The 19,738-nt window shown below is 35.1% G+C and overlaps 1 non-coding gene across 1 annotated transcript; it reads left to right on the forward strand.

The window, feature by feature from the left end:
* Positions 1 to 16,624: 16,624 nt before the first annotated feature.
* On the forward strand, positions 16,625 to 16,697 carry TRNAK-UUU (transfer RNA lysine (anticodon UUU)). The gene has a single exon. It is a non-coding gene; the product is annotated as a tRNA-Lys (tRNA).
* Positions 16,698 to 19,738: the final 3,041 nt, after the last annotated feature.

Here is a 19,738-nt window from a genome sequence, read left to right on the forward strand (position 1 = left end):
TGTAGGGAAACCGTTTCTGCTCTTTTAACTATGATTTTTTGCTTGTCAAATTTCTCGGGACCAATTTGATGTCCATTTTATAGTGAAAACCCCCTTTTTTCTTTTCAAATTGGCATCAGCACCCCCAGTCAAAAATCGTTCCCAGGTCCCCGGCAATGAAGTGCGTTTCACATATGTAGCATATTTAGGAAGTATAGTTCTGTGTAGAAATTACTCATTTTCCAATGGTTATTTACATTTCACATAACAGAAGAAATACATAATACAATTATATCATTATCAGAAAATCTATTGAGGTAAAATTATTGATTCCACCTCTATGTATGTACTGAGCTGTAGCCAGGAGGTGGAGCAAAGGTTTTTGACAATAGGGGGGGGGGGGCAAGACGACCCAAGGGTGATGAAATTTTTCTCGATTGAATAATGAATTCTTCTTCTTCTTGTTAATATTATTTCATTATTGTTGTTATCATTATCATAATTTTTCATGTTCATTATTATCATCACTTACATCATCATCATCATTATCATCATCATCATCATCATCATCATCATCACCATCATCATCATCATCCCCATCACCATCATCACCATCATCATTGTTATCATAATTATTCCTAATACTGCACTTTTCCCATTAGACTAAAAGCGCTTACAAGTAGCATGATTAATCAAATCAAACTGTACAAAATCATTATGATATTTTAGAACTACGAATTATACATATAAAAAAGCATGATAGATACAACGTCGATCAATTGATCTACTCAGAGGGAAAAAAATATGATGGAGCACACGCATCAGTGGGCCTTTAAATGGAAATAAAGAACATTTGCCAGATGGAAAAAAGTCGGTGCAACACAATCACGGTATCCATATGTGGTCACAATGTGTTTCACAGTGTGTTCACGGTATGGAACACAGTGTGGCATATCATATTCACGCTCTTTAGCAGCGTTACACTTTCACATAGTCGACTGTGAACACACACTGAAAACACTCACACTATCTATGTATCCATAGTGTGAAATTGTATTCACACTGTTGAAATTGAGCATTTTAACATTGTGAATCATATCTCCACACAGACCAATATGCGAACACACTGCGAATAGCGCACTGTGCAGTTGTATACAGTGTGACGTTATCATCACGCTGTTAAATCTGAGCATTTAACATCGTATATCCACACAGACACAGTTCACTTTGTGAACACACTGTGATCACACTGTGTGAAACTGGGTTCTTTCTAGCAGGAATAAAGCAGGGATAAAGAATGTAGAGGTGTTGTGGCGCATTGGATAATCCTCTGGACGTTGAACACAATTAGGACCGGGGTTCGAATCCCACCATGGCACTCGCGTCCTTTGGCATGGCGTTTATCTAAATTTGCCACTCTCCACCCAGGTGCAGTTAATGGGTACCCCTTAGCCAGGAATTCCTTGAATGCTCGAGTGCCCGCTCAGGGTAGCCGTGCTAAAGCCGGTTAGCCGGGGTAAGAGTATGCAGCGCTTAGAAACATTTTATTAAGCGCTTTATAAATGTTGCATATTATTATTATTTTTATCATTATATAAGCAATTGGCATATCATTTTGTTCATTTTGTATTATGTCATCTATCAAGTAAATTGCTCAGAGCCAAAACTTAAAAAAACTCCACCCCACAAAAAAAAATATTTTAGCTCCAATAATCCCTAGTAAATAGAGAATCAGAATTCTATAATGTTTTCTAAGCCCACATGAATGGGACGCGGTCGCGACCGTCGCGATCACACCACGTGATTCCCACGTGTACACAGTGCTATAATCATGATAATAGAAATTTAGAAATTGGGAGAACTTGCTCTCATTTTCTGCATTGTTCCCAGCAGGCCCTTTTCAGCAAACCTATGTCACGTATGTCGCCTTGATAAACCTTATTTTGCAACAGCTTAACAATAGCCTAAAATTATTCACGTGCAGTCAGGGGAAAAATATTCCTTTTAATGTTCTGGTAACTACAAATATCACATGGAGGTGCTTAGAGGTAGAATTGCCACAGATGACTTGTTTACCCCATCGACTAGAAAATAATTGTTAAATAACTCCTGACGTCAGGGTTCGAATAGGGTTTCGCAGAACTTTCAATAACCAGTCCTATGTTAATAAAACTTAATATCTATATACTGACATGTTATTTCATATTGTGGAAATATGTGAAAAGTTTTTCAGATTCTTAACTACAAGTGAATTAAAAAATGTTAAAATCAGACTGTACTTGACGTTCTTAGTAACGATTATACATAAGCATACTCAAAATGATACTATAAAGATAAAGTAGATGGTTGAATAATTAGAGTAAAGCCGGTTGGATTGTTTTCATTGATATGATATTAAAACAAAGCGAGAACATTCTCTCCAGATTAGGATGTAAGGATTGATTTGAATTTGGAGTTCGGTGAATTAATCAACATGATTTACGAGAATATGGCATAAATGAAGTGAATATATATATACATGTATATAGGTCCTATATAAAAGATAAAATAGGCAGTACGTGGGAGATGTTTAGAGGTTGGCAAACGTGATATGTAAACCACAAGAAAACAACATATTTCTGTTATTGATCAGTTTACCTGGTAAAAAAAGAGTTATTGTGATCATATTCTGTTTGAACCTATATCTGAATTCATGACAAACCGTCAATGCCATTATTGAGACATACAAACAAAAGCTTAAACGGATGATTGAGTAAATCTGAGGAATTCCAAGGTCAGTAATGCTAGGCGCCTCCCAGGCACACCCGTACGCCCACTTCCGAAGGCTATAGTGGGACATCCCTTTAAGCATTTGAAACAATAGGTGATTTAATTACTAAGTAATTAAGATTTAAATAACCACTTGTACCACCTGGGGGGGGGGGGGGGGTCATGCTCCCTAACGCTCACAAGGGGTGCAAATTGTTATATATTTTAAGTTATTATTTGCCACCTGAAAGGCTCACTTTTACCATAGTAGATTCCATATTTTCGATTAAAAGGTTCAAATTTATAGCTTATTTGAAAAAGTTCATATTTGCACTCTTTTAGGTGCATAAATATGGTTAGTTTCGTCATTAAAGATGCATAAATATGTGCACGATAACACGCATTATATCCTTCATAAATCAAATCCTGTATGCTGATTGGTTTAAATATCATCATGTGATCAAACATATTCTCACTATTTTGCGATGATGTCGAAAATGAAACGCCCACCGAAGAAAATGTGCTATTCCGTGACGTCAATGATGGAATAGTCGACTATTCCATCAATGACGTCACAGAATCATGATGGCGCAAGCACTAATACGCGTTCCGCGCACTGAGCGCGTAGCTAAGTGCTTCAGGAAAAGTAGGTCAGTCAGCGCAGCTGGTTTGATATTCAGATTTAAGGACGTTCCACAGTTATGTTTGTGCGCATCATGGTCTGCGCATATTCTACACTCTGCGCGCTGACGTCACAATGGATGAACTTGTGATTTAATCAGCTGTAGGTAATGTGAGCTGATTTTTCTCCTTATCTGCACTAACTGCAGATCTGATGTGTTATTTTATGAAGCTAATAAACTGGAAATATTCCATGGACCATTTTTTTTAAATTCCTCTATAATTTCAAAATACTTTTCTCTGTAGTGCTGCAAAGTATGATGAATATGACCCCGAGTATGAATAAATGAAAAAGTGGTTCGGAATTTTTCTTCACATAGATACGAAGCTTTTAGTGCGTTTTGGGGTGTTTAAAGAAGCACATTTGCTCTAATAAGAGTGCTGATAGTTTGAAAACAAGCACATAAACCCACATTTTTTAATGTTTGCACTTCTTAGGTATACCTTCCTCTACAACTTTGCAAAGTTTGGTGAAAATGACATGGGTTTTGAATAAAGTGCAGCATTTCTGTTACTTCTCCAGTTTGTTATTGAAATTTGAAATTTTTGAGGTTGAGTATCTTTCTTGCAATTTCTAAGAACTGAGAGTGTTCTTATAGACTTAAAAGAGCAAACAATTGACAGCAATATAGATAGATTATCCATCTCACGGATACAGTTATTAATCATATTGCAAAATTTGATGAAATTTTTATGGTTTTGACTGAGTAATAGAGCTTTAAACTCAATGTTGTGATCTCGTGAGGTCTAAAAATGCCAAATTGGATGCGCAATTCTTAAGAACATCCATTTTGGGTTAAATTTTAAGCTCTATAGCAAAATATCATGCACATTGACCCATGTTAATTTTTGCATATTTGGAATATTCAGGTGCTAAAGTATATATGTGCAAAGTATGATGAAAACGACATGGATTTTCAATATTTGGGAGCAAGACTGCGGAACCACTCGCATTTTAGACGGTATTAATAGACTTTTGCTTGTTTTCAGCGCATTTTGGGCTATTTCAAGCCAACTCGCAATACTTTGGACACTGATAATTTGAAAACGAGCACATGGACCCCATAGTTTAAATGTCTTAACTTCTTCAGAATATATTCCTCTACAAATCGAGAGAGTATGATGAAAATGACATGGATTTTGAATGTTAGGGAGCAGGACTAAATAACCATTCGTATTTTAGAAATTTTGGACGGTAATATACTTTTGCCAGTTTTTGGGCGCATTATAGACTGTTTCAAGCCAACTCGCAACATTTTGGACAGTAATAGTTTAAGAACGAGCACATGGACCCCATATTTTTAATATTTTAACGTCTTCAGAATATATTCCTCTACAAATCTATAGAGTATGATGAAAATGACATGGATTTTGAATGTTTGGGAGCAGAACTACGGAACTATTCGCATTTTAGACGGTATCATTAGACTTTTGCACGTTTTCGGCGCATTTTAGGTGGATTTCAATATTTTCAAGCCAACTCGCAACATTTTGGACACTGATAGTTTAAAAACGAGCAGATGGACCCCATATTTTTAATATTTTAACGTCTTCAGAATATATTCTTCTACAAATCTAGAAAGTATGATGAAAATGACATGGATTTTGATTGTTTGGGAGCAAAACTACGGAACCATTCGCATTTTAGACGGCATTATTAAACTTTTGCACGTTTTGGGCGCATTTTGGGCGATTTTCATGCCAACTCGCATCACTTTGGACACTCATAGTTAAAAAACGAGCACATGGACCCCATATTTTTAATATTGTAACGTCTTCAGAATATATTCCTCTACAAATCTCTAGAGTATGATGAAAATGACATGGATTTTGAAAAAAGTGCAGCTTACAAAATACTTTTTTTATTTTTGAGTAGATTCACGTCTTTGAAGATTGGTTTTTTCCGAGTTTTTGCACCATTCTTGCCAAATGAGGGCGCTGCTGACTCCGAATAGATAGAGTTTTACTAATTAAAAGACTTTCTCTTACTTTGGTATACACTTTGTTATATATCTTGAAAATTTGATGAAGTTTGATGCGGTATCCACTGAGTAAAGGTGATTTAAACTCATTTGGTGAATTCGTGAGGTCTAAGAGAGGCATAATTCTCTCGATTGCGCAAGATTGCATATCATTCAAATACGGCGACTTTGAAGACCCGTAGAAAAAAATAAGCACATGAACCTATGTTATTTTTTGCATTTTCATAATGCATAGATACCGAAGCAACTCTCTGCAAAATTTGGTGAAAATGACATGGACTTCATTTTAACTGTGGAACGTCCTTAAAAAAGGATGAACTAAGAGTACAAGAACTAGATTATCAAGATATATTTCTATAACTTATTAAAGTAGGATATAAAACAAATATACCAGGCCTTTGTTTCGAAATTATAGTATACAAATATACCAGGCTTTGAGTAAGTATAGCGGGAATTATTCATCCGAGGTTGGACTGGCATTACTATTTTTTCCCCGAGGGGCGAAGCGCCGAGGGAAAATAATATAGTGATTATGCCAGTACAACCGAGGATGAATAATTCCCTCTATACTTTCGAAATAAAGGTATGGTATAATTGTTTTATATCCTACTTTAATAAGTTATAGAAATAGATCTTGATAATCTAGTTCTTGTACTCTTAGTTCATCCTTTTTTAAATCTGAATCAAACCAGCTGCGCTGACTGACCTACTTTTCCTGAAGCGCTTAGCTACGCGCTCAGTTCGCGGAACGCGTACTAGTGCTTGCGCCATCATGATCTGTGACGTCAATGATGGAATAGTCGACTATTCCATCATTGACGTCACGGAATAGCACATTTTCTTCGGTGGGCGTTTTATTTTCGAAATCATCGCAAAATAGTGAGAATATGTTTGATCACATGATGCTATTTAAACCAATCAGCATACAGGATTTGATTTATGTAGGATATAAAGGGAATTATTCATCCTCGGTTGTACTGGCATAATCACTATTTTTTCCCTCGGGGCTTCGCCCCTCGGGGAAAAAATAGTAATGCCAGTGTAACCTCGGATGAATAATCCCCGCTATACTTACTCAAAGCCCGGTATATTTGTATACTAGCACCCATATGGTTTTTCATTGCACCAACCCATGGGAACAATGTATAGGGTTTGAACCCCAGTGCTAGGTGCAAAACAGTTCTAATTAATTGAGGTTGGCCTAATGTACCCCCCCCCCGAAAAACACAATCAGACTGCCTTTCCTCCTAAAGTGTATTTACCCCCTCCCCGAAAAAAATATATTAAAATGACGTCAATGATATTAAAACACCTATTAAAATTTCTTTCAGCACTCGTTAGTTTTAAGTTTGGTGTTGTGCTGAGAGGGAAAATGGCAACACACCAACACAAAACGTCAACACCGAACTTGATAGTAGCCATAATGCCTGTGAACGAATTTGCGGTAAGAGCCTTGGTAACGATGTGCACCCCTTTTCAATGTTAGGGAGCAGGAACACACACAAAATGCTGCAAGTAACTGTGGATCGATTGTTCGATAGATTGATTGATTCATTTACTTATTGGCGGTAAAAATCCTATTCAGCTACTAGTCTTGTTTACAAAGGAGTCGTGCAAAAAAACAAAAAGACTTAAGGCATACATGAAAGTATCAATTGACATCGAAAGATAATTTCTGGTAACACAATGAACAAAGAAAATTGAAAATAAGCAGTTTGGGTGTGTGTAAAGTGGGAACAATATAGGTATTCATTAAATATATGATAAATGTAATCAAAAGTCAACGTTTTTCGGTGTTTTATTGCAATTCTATGAAGATGATATTACAAGACATCCTTACAATGTTTAACGAAAAAATGCTAATGAAAAATATTATTAGAAAGTCTATCACGCCATGAAGAGAAAAGGGCCAGTTCCATTCTTCAAATGGAACAAGGGTAGCTCATTTTCTGTTCTTGCAACTTTGATAAGTGTGGTAGTTATCAAACCATGCACATTTAGCGTCCTAAATGGTTTAAAGTTAACAAAGTTGCACGACGTTTTAAATGCAAAAATGTTATTCACCTTGGAAGGTGCACGGCTGCACCTTTTAGGGCTGAAATGAAAATGGTGAACTTTAATAATAATAAATATTTCTGCACCTTTCCAACGTAGGGTGCAAGAGAGAGAAAGAAAGAGAGATAAAGAGAGAGAGAGCAGGGACCTGGGAACGATTTTTCAGTGGGGGTGCTGAAATCTCTCCTCAAAGGTGGGGGCACAATTGAGTTTTCCATTGTTCTTTTATACACACACACACACAACCTCCCACACCCTCTCACACGCACATCCACACACACACACACACACACACACACACACACACATATATATATATATCACTTCTTAGCTTTTTTCTCAGAAAAGAACATAGATATAGAATTAAGTAATTCGAGCGCGAAGCGCGAGCTAATTTTTTTTTTGAAATTTCATGTATTTTTCCTGAAAATTGAACATTTTGAGCAATGTTTGTGGTCCTGAACAAGATGCGTATGTAACAAATAATAACTGCGAGCGCGATCAGCGCAAGCAGATATTTTTAATATACACTCTGGCCTGATCGAAAGGATCCTGTTATAAGGACTGTTTGCAGTTACCCATGTAGACGATTCATATATCAACAATCAAATAATGCCAGCGCGAAGCGTTAGCTGAAAAATTTGACATTCCGACCTAAATACTGAACATTCTAAGCACTTTTTGTAATCATGAACAGGATAGGTATATAACTATATAATTGATGCGAGCGCGAAGCGCGAGCGGAAACAAAATTGAGATTTCAGGCCTAAAAACGAGACATTCTAAGCACTTTTCTTATCATGAACAGGATAGGTATATAACAATATAATTGATGCGAGCGCGAAGCGCGAGCGGAAATAAGAATGAGATTCAGACCTAAAAATGGGACATCTTAAGCACTTTTCTAATCATGAACAAGATAGGTATATAACTATACAATTGATGCGAGCGCAAACAAAATTGAGATTTCAGACCTAAACACGGGACATTCTATTCATGTTTTGTAAATCAAGAAAATTATGGGTAATTGGATATCTTCCTACATTAATCATGTGAGTGCGAATCGCGAGCAGAAAATTTGTGATATTCTGATCTGAAACTTTATAATTGAAGCACGTACGTTTTAAGGGGTATATACTCCAGACTGAATGCAATATGGTTTGAACAGATAAAGAAAAATCAGACGAACAACCATGTAAACTTCAAAATCAAATAACTTAACTATTTGTTATCAGCTGATTTTAATAAAATTTGTTTATTTTGAAAAAATTGTATTGATAAAATGTATTTGATATATTTTCAGTACCCCCCAAAGCAAGCTGTGTCTCTGAATAAACATGCGTGCGTGTGTTTCTGGGCATTCTAAATACATTTTTAAAAATAAAATCAGTAATGCGAGCGCGAAGCGCGAGCAGAAAATATTTGATATTCCGATCTAAAAAAGGGTGAATTTAAACACTATTTCAAGTAATGTGTCTGAAAATTCTAAAGTGGGGGGGGGGGGAAGTTCCGACAAAACGTAGTTCATTTTCATTACATTTCTGTCATGGACTTGTACTTGTTTATACAGAACACGGGGCGGTCAGTCGCGCGCACACTTGGTTCGACATAAAATCTGGAAGTTTCAAATCCATCCACACCCATGTCCCTCCCTCCAATCGAGTAGTATGTATGGTTATCACGTATATCGCGCGACCGTAGTGCCGTAGCTTGATTGAGTCGCGTTAGGCATGTTAGGAGGGATATATGTTATTTGAAAGACATCAGTACATGATTTGTGATTGTCGGATGTGATAATTACGTACATAATAACATATCTAAAAAAAAATACAGGGGGAACCTAATTTCGTGGGGGTGCTGCCTATGGAAAATAATACACGCAGCACCCCCAGGAAAATTTCTGGGCTTCAGCACCCCCAGCACCCCTGCTTCCCAGGTCCCTGAGAGAGAGAGAGAGAGGGGAGGTGGAAAAAGGAAAATTGATGAGTGAAGGCAAGCAAAAAGATCTAAAAAGGTAAAGATATACATTCATATATCACACAAAGCAGGGATAGAGATGAAAAACACAATTAGAAGAAAATTAAACTTACCTTTTCAGCCATTTTCAGACTAGAAATCCCCTTCCAAGAATGGAGATGACTTTATTTATAGATGTCCCGTAAAGTTCGACATCCAAAAGAAACTTCCGAGAAATCTCACTTTCGAGGAATCGAAACTCAGGGTCAAATAGACGGTCAGTCTCTTTTGAGAAGAACCCTAGGTCAGATACTGTACTCCGGGATGATATCCGCAGTGAGTATTGCCAGACACTTTATTGGACGCGCCTCTAGACCTATATGATCTTGCTGCTGTATGCTACCATGGACCTGTAGTAGGTCCATGATGCTACTAACCGGGGTCACGGGGGGCGTATACCCCCGGTTGGTTGCCCCAATACAAAGAAACCTCCAAGTGCATGTTGCTTGCTCGATGCAGCCTTCAGGCAAAAATCAGAGACATCAAAATCATAATCATAAAAAATAGTCGCATTATTTGCTCACGTGATGAATCTACTCCATGAAAAACTAGATTAGAATAAATCGAGCAACAAAGTGTGGTAAACATCCAATCGCTATCCTGATAATTTTCTTCGTTGTAGGTACCGCAACACTCCTACGCAGAGGCATCTGAAACCAAACAGAAGTAGGCCAAAATGATGTTTTTGAAGATTCAGGCGAATTGTGGGAGCGGATTTAATATTGTAACAAGGAACCGATTTGATACTGGTCTTGGAGGTTATCAGATGTCCTTGTTTTTAATTTTTCACTATCTCATCTATTTCTATATTCAAATTGTAATAATAGCACACGCATTGAAATGGCACTAATCACAAACAGAACAAAAATATGTCACATGAAAAAATATAAGCAATAGTATACAAAATAATGAATGTTTATGAGTGCAATGGACAGAATACTTCATGAGATGAAAGATGAAATGATCCATTCAACGAGGCGTAGCCGAGTTGAATGGATCATTATTTCATCTTTCACCGAATGATGTATTCTGTCCATTGCACGAATAAAAAAACATTCATTTATATGACACCTAGAAATTTTTTTATATGAAATTTATGAATTTCGATGCAAAACATGCTCATGCAGTGCGAGTTTGGTCTGTTCATTGTTACGTCATAACATGCACACTGCTGGTGCCTGCAGCTGCAGCCTCGGTGCGCGCGTGCAATGGACAAAATCGTATGAATCCAAAATTGCACGGTTGATGACGTCATTGCAAAATGGGCTGAATGAACGATATCAAACAACCAATCAAATCACGAGGATCTATCTAGGTGTCATAAACAAATATTTTTTTTTATTTTTTCCTCGTTCAAAGGTACTTTATTCTTCATATTATTGTCTCATTTTAACTATTCTTCCGGGGCACAGTGCGTGCAGAGTTACAAAACAAGTTACATATAAACATGTAATATACATCAACTATTTAATCTAAAATGTAATAAAGATGAAATTTCTTTATAGGGTTAGCTCTTTGAACATTTGAATTAAATGAACATTGGATTTAAATCGCCATTTTACAAAAAAAGTATCTCTTTCTTGAACTCATACCAAATTGATTATATATTAAAAGCTCTTCCTTGCATCTTATACATGACATAGGATTTGTACATTGCATACTGTGCAAATATCATAAACAAATTAACCAACGTAAACTTGCGATCGTGAATTTTGTATCTAATGAACAACGTCGTTTCGTCAATAGAAATTGGCATTTTAAAAATAAATTGCAGAGAATTCTTTATCTTTATCCAAAAATTGGCAACAGGATTACATTCTAACATAATATGAACAAAAGTTTCTTCTGTTTCACAGAACATACAAGATGTGTCATTAGCTTATTTCCAACGACATAAATTTAATTTAAAGGGTAATAAATTGTGAAGCATTTTCAAGTTGTATTGTCGAATCCTGTTATACTTTAAATACTTTAGTTTGAAATTTAAAAAATTTTGCCATTCAAAGTTTACTGGTAATCCTAATTTAGATTGCCAGTATTGTATAATGTGTGGATCAGATTTTTTTTGGTTACAAGTAAAACATAAAAATCTTTTGATTTCATGTTCTTTAAATTTACAATATCTCCTCCACTAATTTCAAAAAGATCTTCTGGAAGCTTTGAAGATAAGGTGTCACATTTGTCAGTCCATTCAGCTGGGACAGCTCTTTTTAGCTTTGAATATTCAAACTCGACTAAAAGTTATTTTCATGCTACTATTTCAAAAATTTCTTCCGAAGGTTTCCAGGCATAATTACGTAATAATTGGTGAACATAAAAGATATTGTGGTCGGACCATCCGTTGAAATAGAAAAGGTTTCTTTCAAATTTTATATGACTGTTATACCATAACATTTCGTGTTTTATATTATTAATATTGTGATATTCAGTCAATCGTATGTCATACCAAGAGCATAATAGATCTGTATAAAAAGGATGGAATTTGCTTTTTCATACATACAATTAACATATATTTTTCGAACAATTGAAATGGAGACACAAGGGCATCGGTCCTATCTTTGCTGTCCAAAATTTGAACAAGTACATCCATGGTTGATCATCGTATTTTAACTATTTTGAAATCCATGAAAGTTTTTATGAAGATAATTTTGAATTTAAGTCTATCATATCTAATTCTCCTTTATGAAATGAATTAATACAAACATTTCGTTTTATCTTTTCTTTTTTCGAGCCCCAAATAAACGTATACAGCATTTTCTCTAATTCACGTGCCAGGTTGTTTGGCACGTGTATTACAGTTGCAGGGTAAACAATTTGTGATATTATCAAAGATTTAAGTATTAATATTTTGCCATAATTATATAGTTAAATTTTTTAATTATCCAGATGTTCATTATAGATTGAATTTTAATCAATTTTGTATCCCAATTCATTCTTTCTTTTTTTTTACGTTTATCTGTACCTACAAAAATACCAAGGTATTTCACTGGATCATTTGTCCATTGTATATCTCTTAAGGTTTCATCTTGAGGGAAGGTGGACATTGCATGAGTTTTTGTTAAATTAAGTTTAGGGCCTGCAATTTTTCCAAATTGCCTTATATCTTCTATCGCAATATTACCAGAATTTACAGAACTCACAAAAATTACTGCATCATCAGCAAGCTGTGATATTTTGATTTCTTTTTCTGAACACTGGGTTCCATTTTCTCCTGGAATGATTCCTTCAATATTATCGTTTTGTTTTTATTTTCCTTGCCATAACATCAGCAATTAATAAAAACAGTAAGGCTGAGAGTGGGCAGCCTTGTCTTACACCTTGTTCGATTTTGAAATTTTGTGACATCCAACCGTTATTAATCACTCTTCCGGAAGCATCATTATACAAAACTTTAATCCAATTAATATAAACAAAATAAACACATAAACAAATATAATCAACTTGAAAACAAAGATACACCTACCTCCACGATAGCTACATATTTTGCATATAAAATCTTGCGGGGTTAAAAAAAAGCGTGCGCATTTTGTAATTTTGTTGCTATTTTTAAAAAGTGCATTGAATACAAAAGGTTAAATTCCTTGATTTTGGTCACTTGGACCAAATTCAGGCTTGCTTTGTTATTGTCCGATTTTTGTTGAAAAAATACATTTTTATTAATCAGCTGCATCAAATTAACAAACTTGGGAATGAGTTGGTCGAATGAATAGTCTGTCTTCTTGTTACATGCTTTGATTGAATTGAATGATATCCTATTACATAATATTCATAATAATAATTTCCATTCATTCGGTATCTTTCTTGATTTTTCAGAAGCATTTGACATGACTGACCATAACATTCTTTTATATAAATGGCCATATTTTGGAAATTCGTGGTGTAGCCCTTCAGTTGTTTCATAGTTATTTATCGAATAGGAAACAATACACAACCTTCAATAATAATGACTCGTCTTTTTCCAATGTTGAATGCGGAATTCCGCAGGGGTCCGTACTCGGCCCCCTGCTTTTTTCTGTTATATGTCCATGATTTATGTAATGTTTCTTAATTTTTCATTTCATTTAGTTTGCTGATGATACCAACATTGTTCTTCACACAAATATGTTGATATACTCCAGCGTAAGACAAGTGAAGAACTTTGCAAACTTATCGACTTGTTTGATTCCAATTAGTTAGCAATCAATCATGATAAAACGTGTATTTTGTATTTTTCCAAATCAAATATTAAGCCTCCTCACCACAAAGTGAAAGTAAAAATTAAAAATTCATATTTGAATGTTTCAAAGTCAGTAAAATTCCTTTGAGTTTTACTGGATGATCAACTTTCATTTCGGGACCATCGCATAGATTTACTTAATCAGATTTCCAAGAATGTTGGTATCATCAGCAAATCACAATCTGTTTTACCCGAAAAATAATTATTTATGTTGTACAACTCACTTGTATTTCCTTTTGTCTATTGTTGTATATTACCTGGGGAAACATAGGAAAAAATCAATTAGAACCCTTTCATAAATTGCAGAAAAAAAAGCCTTAGGTATCTGAACAAAATCTTCCTATTATGCATCATCTGCCCCCTCTTCTTTGAATTAAAAACACTAAATATTTATGACATTTATGAATTTAAAGTTGCAGTTTTGATGTATTATATATAACAAGAAATGGCACCTGTAAACATTTCTGAATTTTCTTAATTATGATAGTGATTTTCACCAGTATAATACTCGTTTAGCTTCTCATTTTTATCTTCCACTGACCTCAAATAATGAAATTCTTAAAAAGAAATTAAACATGCAGGACCGAGAATTTATAACAATGTGGATACTATAATTCGTTCCTGCCTCCTCATTTAAAATTTTACTTAAAAGACAATTAATTAGTAGTTATTCCCTTGATTCCCTTTCCCTTTTCTAAACATACTCTCCTCCCCCCTCTCTCTCTCTTCTCTCTCTTGTTTGAGTGTAATGGGTCATGGATGTGTGTTGGGTGTGGGTCATTCTGTGTTTGATGTGTGAATTTATGATTCCATCTATTTGAATAGAATTATTTACATGTATGGTAAATTTTATACTTGTAAAGCGGCACCTGCCTACAAGATTTTAATGTTTTGGTTGCCTCTTACCATATGTTGATTTTTTTACATGAATGTATAAATTATATTTATTTGTTGTCTGTGCTGCTAAATTTATGCATTTATATGTTATTTTTTATTGCATTTGAATACTTTCATATGGTTAATAAATGAATTGAATTGAATTTCGGCTTGTGAGAACGAGAACTTGGTAGTGTAACACGAGAGGCGGCGCTGTTGACAAAATGCCCATTATCATCACATTATAATCAATATACGGTGTTGATTATCGGTTGTATAAAATTATGTGAAATATATTACCTCATCTGTCTTAATTTTTGCAGGTTCGAATAAAAATTTCACACAGAAGAAGCATCGGGGTAAATCGGTGGAGGAGGCCGTAGGGGTGGGGGTGACCAAGTAAAGTGTTTAAAATTGATTCGCGTTAAAATTAAGATATTAAGGGCTAAACTTATTACAAACTATATTCCATATACGGTAGGTTACAATATATAGGCCTCATGTTATGAATGCCCATATTATTGCCCTTGTTGTCATCCATGTGGGCCCTATCAAACTCACATGGTTATGTGATATGGCCCCTATGGGCCTGGGTGCAAAACACTAAGGGATGAAATGCGCATGTGGGTTCCACAAGGGTACTCAGACGGACCCTTATTACGGAACCCACACGGGCTTGCTCTCTATCTGCGCCATTACTCTTTTTTTTTGCAATATCTTAATATAATATAACTTCCCCTCTTCAGATATTGTACAACAACAAAATGAGTTATAAAAAGGCATCCATTACTCTTGTCAAACATAAAACAACGAGGAAATATTATTAAAAGAAAATTATGAAACTGATACAAAAAGTTTTTTTTAATATGATAAATTAAAGTAGAAATTTCAATTACGCTTATTTTGCCATTCTTAAATATAAAAAGCAAACATGCTTTAAAGGGGAAGTTTACCTTGACGAAATATTCATAGGAAAATTAGCAGAAATATAATAAAAAAATATTGGTGAAGGCTTAAGGTAAATCCATAAAAAATTGAAACGTTTTTCGAATTTCATTTTTTATTATTATTGACATCATATGTGAGCAGCTTCTTATATAGCGTGAAAAAAAATCAATGAAATGCCATTTTCTAAGCAAATTGAAAATTGTTTTTAGTGTACCTCCAGTTTATCAACAGAATAATCATTTTGAACCCGTTCCTGGAGAAATAAAAATGTAAGTCAACATCATATAAACCAACAATTTTGAAATTTATGAATTTTATATTACGTAACGTATGGGGCAGCTGCTCGTATGTCACAAATCGAAAACCCAAAATTATAACAACTTTCTTAATCTTCAATTGATTTTACTCAAATCTTCACCAATATCTTTTAGAATTGTTTTTACAACACAATTATTGTTAGCATGAACGTCCCCTATAAAGGGAGGTCCAACCTAGGTCATAACATGTTGTATCGGAAAAGAGAAAAATAAGAATGACAGAATAATGAAAGTTTGAAAGAAATCGGACAAAAAATAACAAATTTATGGCTGCTTTAAAATTGAATTTTAAATCGGCAACTGGGTAAGTTAATTATGACGAGGGGCTGCAAAGGGCAAGGGTCACTTTCCCATAGGCCATGCACTTCATGATCAGGATCTTGTAGTTTTCTCTTAAGTATGTATTCCCCTGGGGCAGCGATAGAAATATAACTCACGTATAGCCTCTTATTTTATGTCCTAATGAAAGAAATATATAATTTTCAATAAAACTTACAACTTAAAAAATGTCATTTTATGTATTGAAGTAAGTGGAAGAGTAGTCAGACCAGTGCTATGACATCACAAATATGCGGCCAATTCGAAGTCTGCATGGGTATTGTATTTACCGATTTTGACAACTTTTACAAATTCATAACTTTCTTATTGTTTGTGGGATAAATTTCAAGCTTTCACGTACGAAGTTATTTGATTTTTCTTTTTTCCCCTATATACAAGGATATTTTTAACGCAGAAAGAAATATGGCGCCATCTTGTGACGAGACCTCTTTAATGACCAGAACTTATTCACCTATCTAAATAGCATTGCCCGGTTAGCTCAGTCGGTAGAGCATCAGACTTTTAATCTGAGGGTCGCGGGTTCGAGTCCCTCATCGGGCGAGAGCAATATTTTTGTTTTTTGTGTGACATCATTGAAAATGCGAATCAAGCAAGAAAAACTGGATTGTATTTGTGTTGTCATGGGAATAAAGTTTCAAAATGATTACATCAAAATCATCTTACAAATGCATTAAACGAGGATTCGCTTGCCCAATTTTACCAAAGCTGCGGCTCCGATCTCGTATATTTTGTTTACACATTTGAAAAAAAAAATTTGTTTAAAGTTTATATTTTCTCAACGAAAATCCCGTTATTTTCCCTCGGTTATTTAGGAAATCACAAATTTTGTTCATCATCATCAGCAGCAGCAGCAGCAGTGGTAGCAGCATCATAATCCTCATTAAGTAATAGATAGCCTATATACATGTAGAAAGATATATCAATACGCATACATCGTATACAGATAGATCTGTCGATTGATCAAATAAATATAATGGAGAGATATTAGGGGTAAAACTATAGCTTATAGAATTTGTTTGTGCATCGGGTGAAATTAAAGAGAAATGCCAGTAGTTGCAGTAAACACTGATTTCATGAGAAAGTCTGTAAAACCAGGCTTAATTGTCAGTATATCATCGAGGATCTAGATCTGGTACAGTTACATAAACTGAACTTTGTGAAATCTTGAAAATCGACGCTGAAAAATGTTCACACTGAAGATCACCAACACAGATAGGCACACGTGGGACAGTGTATTATTATTGCTGGAATAAAGACCCGACGGAAGTGACCGAATCCGCGCTTATTTTGCTTATTTCTCAGCAAATACATAATTTCTTCCAGAATCCTTTTGCACATATTTTTTATTCGTACAAACAGACACTTAGGTGGTCATTATATTAGATTCTGTAAAAAGTCATTTTGAGATCGTTACCAGAACTGGAATTTATCTTTAAGCTGCATTTCAAGAAAAACGAGCGGTTATATTCATTTTTCGTCACGCGCCGGCGAACAGACAAGCGTTCTAAACCTTCACACACAATGGGTTACATTCCTAAATGAAAAGCCCTCTTTTCAATATGCCATGCCGTTGTCCTACAAAACAGTTTAGGGTTCATTCGTTGGGCGGGGACGCAATAGGCAAAACTTTTTTTACGACTGCGTTTGAATATTTGTAAAGAGTAATCTTCAGGTCAAAATTGTGTATGACACCTGACCTCGTCTTAATCATTTATCATCTAGAACCTATAACCTTGGATTTGGAGATATTAGTTGGTAAGTGTATAGATTTAAAGTATCTATATTCATGTATAAACTAATAATAATAACGATGTCCTTGGCGCTTCTTAAAAAGACATTGTGATATACTGTAAAAACGCTGTTTAAAATTTTAAGCACGTAGTTTAAGCCCGCCACTCTAACGTCTATTGGTTAAACTTTTCAAACAAGTTTTTTTTTTAAGTTTAAACAATTACAATTTTTTAAACAACTTTTTGTTAGATTGACAGACTTAAACAACTTGTTATATTTTTTTTTTTACTGTGTATACTATACGCCTACAAGGCAGTGGCATATCATTCTTAATTCATATTTGCCTATATGAATTATGTTTATACTTATTCTCCAAAGTGGGAGTAGAACTTATAGACAAAACATGACGCGACAACGTAACATTGATTGCTCGCATGTATTGCACTGCAAAAACGCCGTTGTTAATTTAACACCAGTCTGGTAACTATATATCGGTGATCGGTCAACACCGGAGAGGTGTTGAATCAACACCGTTTTGGCGTTAGGCTGACAACAATTTGGCATTTAAGCAACACCAATTAAACCAATATCTGTTTGATTCTTAAGGTGTTGTTTTAACGTGCTTCTCTGGTGTGGACTGATATAAATACCGGGCTGGTGTTGAATTAACACCGGTATTTTTGCAGTGTAATTTACCAAAGAAGCGAAGAAGAAGTAAAGTCATATGACATATTGATGCATGGTCATATTCTTGGACTTACGTATGAATTGTTTATACAGCAAATCAATATCTATCATTGTACATAGTTTTATATTTCCGATTGTAGATATATACAATCAAGGCAAGAATAATGAGCTTATTGTTGCATGTTCTAGTTACTTATGAAATTTGTTTAAATTCGGTCTTCATGAACTTACTTCCGATTCGTTCTACGATCATCTTCTTAAAAAGAATGTATTTACCTATTGCATGACATCAACTATAGTGTGTACGAAGTTATTTTTTCCGCAAAACGTGTTCTAAGGCCTAGAATAAATCTATCTATAACTTAGGTAAAATTAAATCCCAGTGGAAAGTGATTAAAAAAAGATAAGAAACGCAAAAGTGTTAATGAGTGAAAATAGGAGAAAAGAGAATATTTATTTCTTTTATTGCAGCCATTTCAGTCCTTGAATAATTGCGAACACTCTTAGTAATTAAGATGATAATGATTAACAGGGGCGGATCCGGGATTTCCCACGGAAAATTTGACAAGCCAAAAAAAAAAAATAATAAAAAGCTTTCACCCCAAACTGAGGTTCATGACGTTCACGAAAACAAAAGAAAAGAAAAGGCCATCGCATTGTGTTCCAACGACATATTCCCATTAAAATAGATCCTGTGACTTTCAAAATGGGGACACACTTGTGTAAAAACGGCATATTTTCATTAAAATTTTTGATTATGGCTCTCAAGGAGGGTGGGGGGGGGGGCACGGGCCGGATGTGCCCCACCTGCGCCGGATGTGCCCCACCTGCAGTGGATCCGCCACTTATGATTAATATTGAGAAGCGGCAGTATATATACAATTTACAATAGCGCTTATATAATTTGAGTTTATACGCCCACATTAAGCAATAAACAACAATACTAATTAACAATCAATCATGTCAATAGTGGAAAGAAAAAATGAGAATAGATTACTGAGGGGGGGGGGGGGTTGAGGATTTACGGTAAATGTTGAAGGCAGGAATATTAGAAGCCACTTAATAGAAAGGGGATAGCATTCTTAAACTGTCATTAGTAGCTGATATGCACAGTAGAACCCAGTTACACTTATTCCCTAATTCGACTCTCAATCGTGAATAAA

This window comes from Lytechinus pictus, chromosome 8 (assembly GCF_037042905.1).
Source record: "Lytechinus pictus isolate F3 Inbred chromosome 8, Lp3.0, whole genome shotgun sequence".
NCBI lineage: Eukaryota > Metazoa > Echinodermata > Echinoidea > Temnopleuroida > Toxopneustidae > Lytechinus > Lytechinus pictus.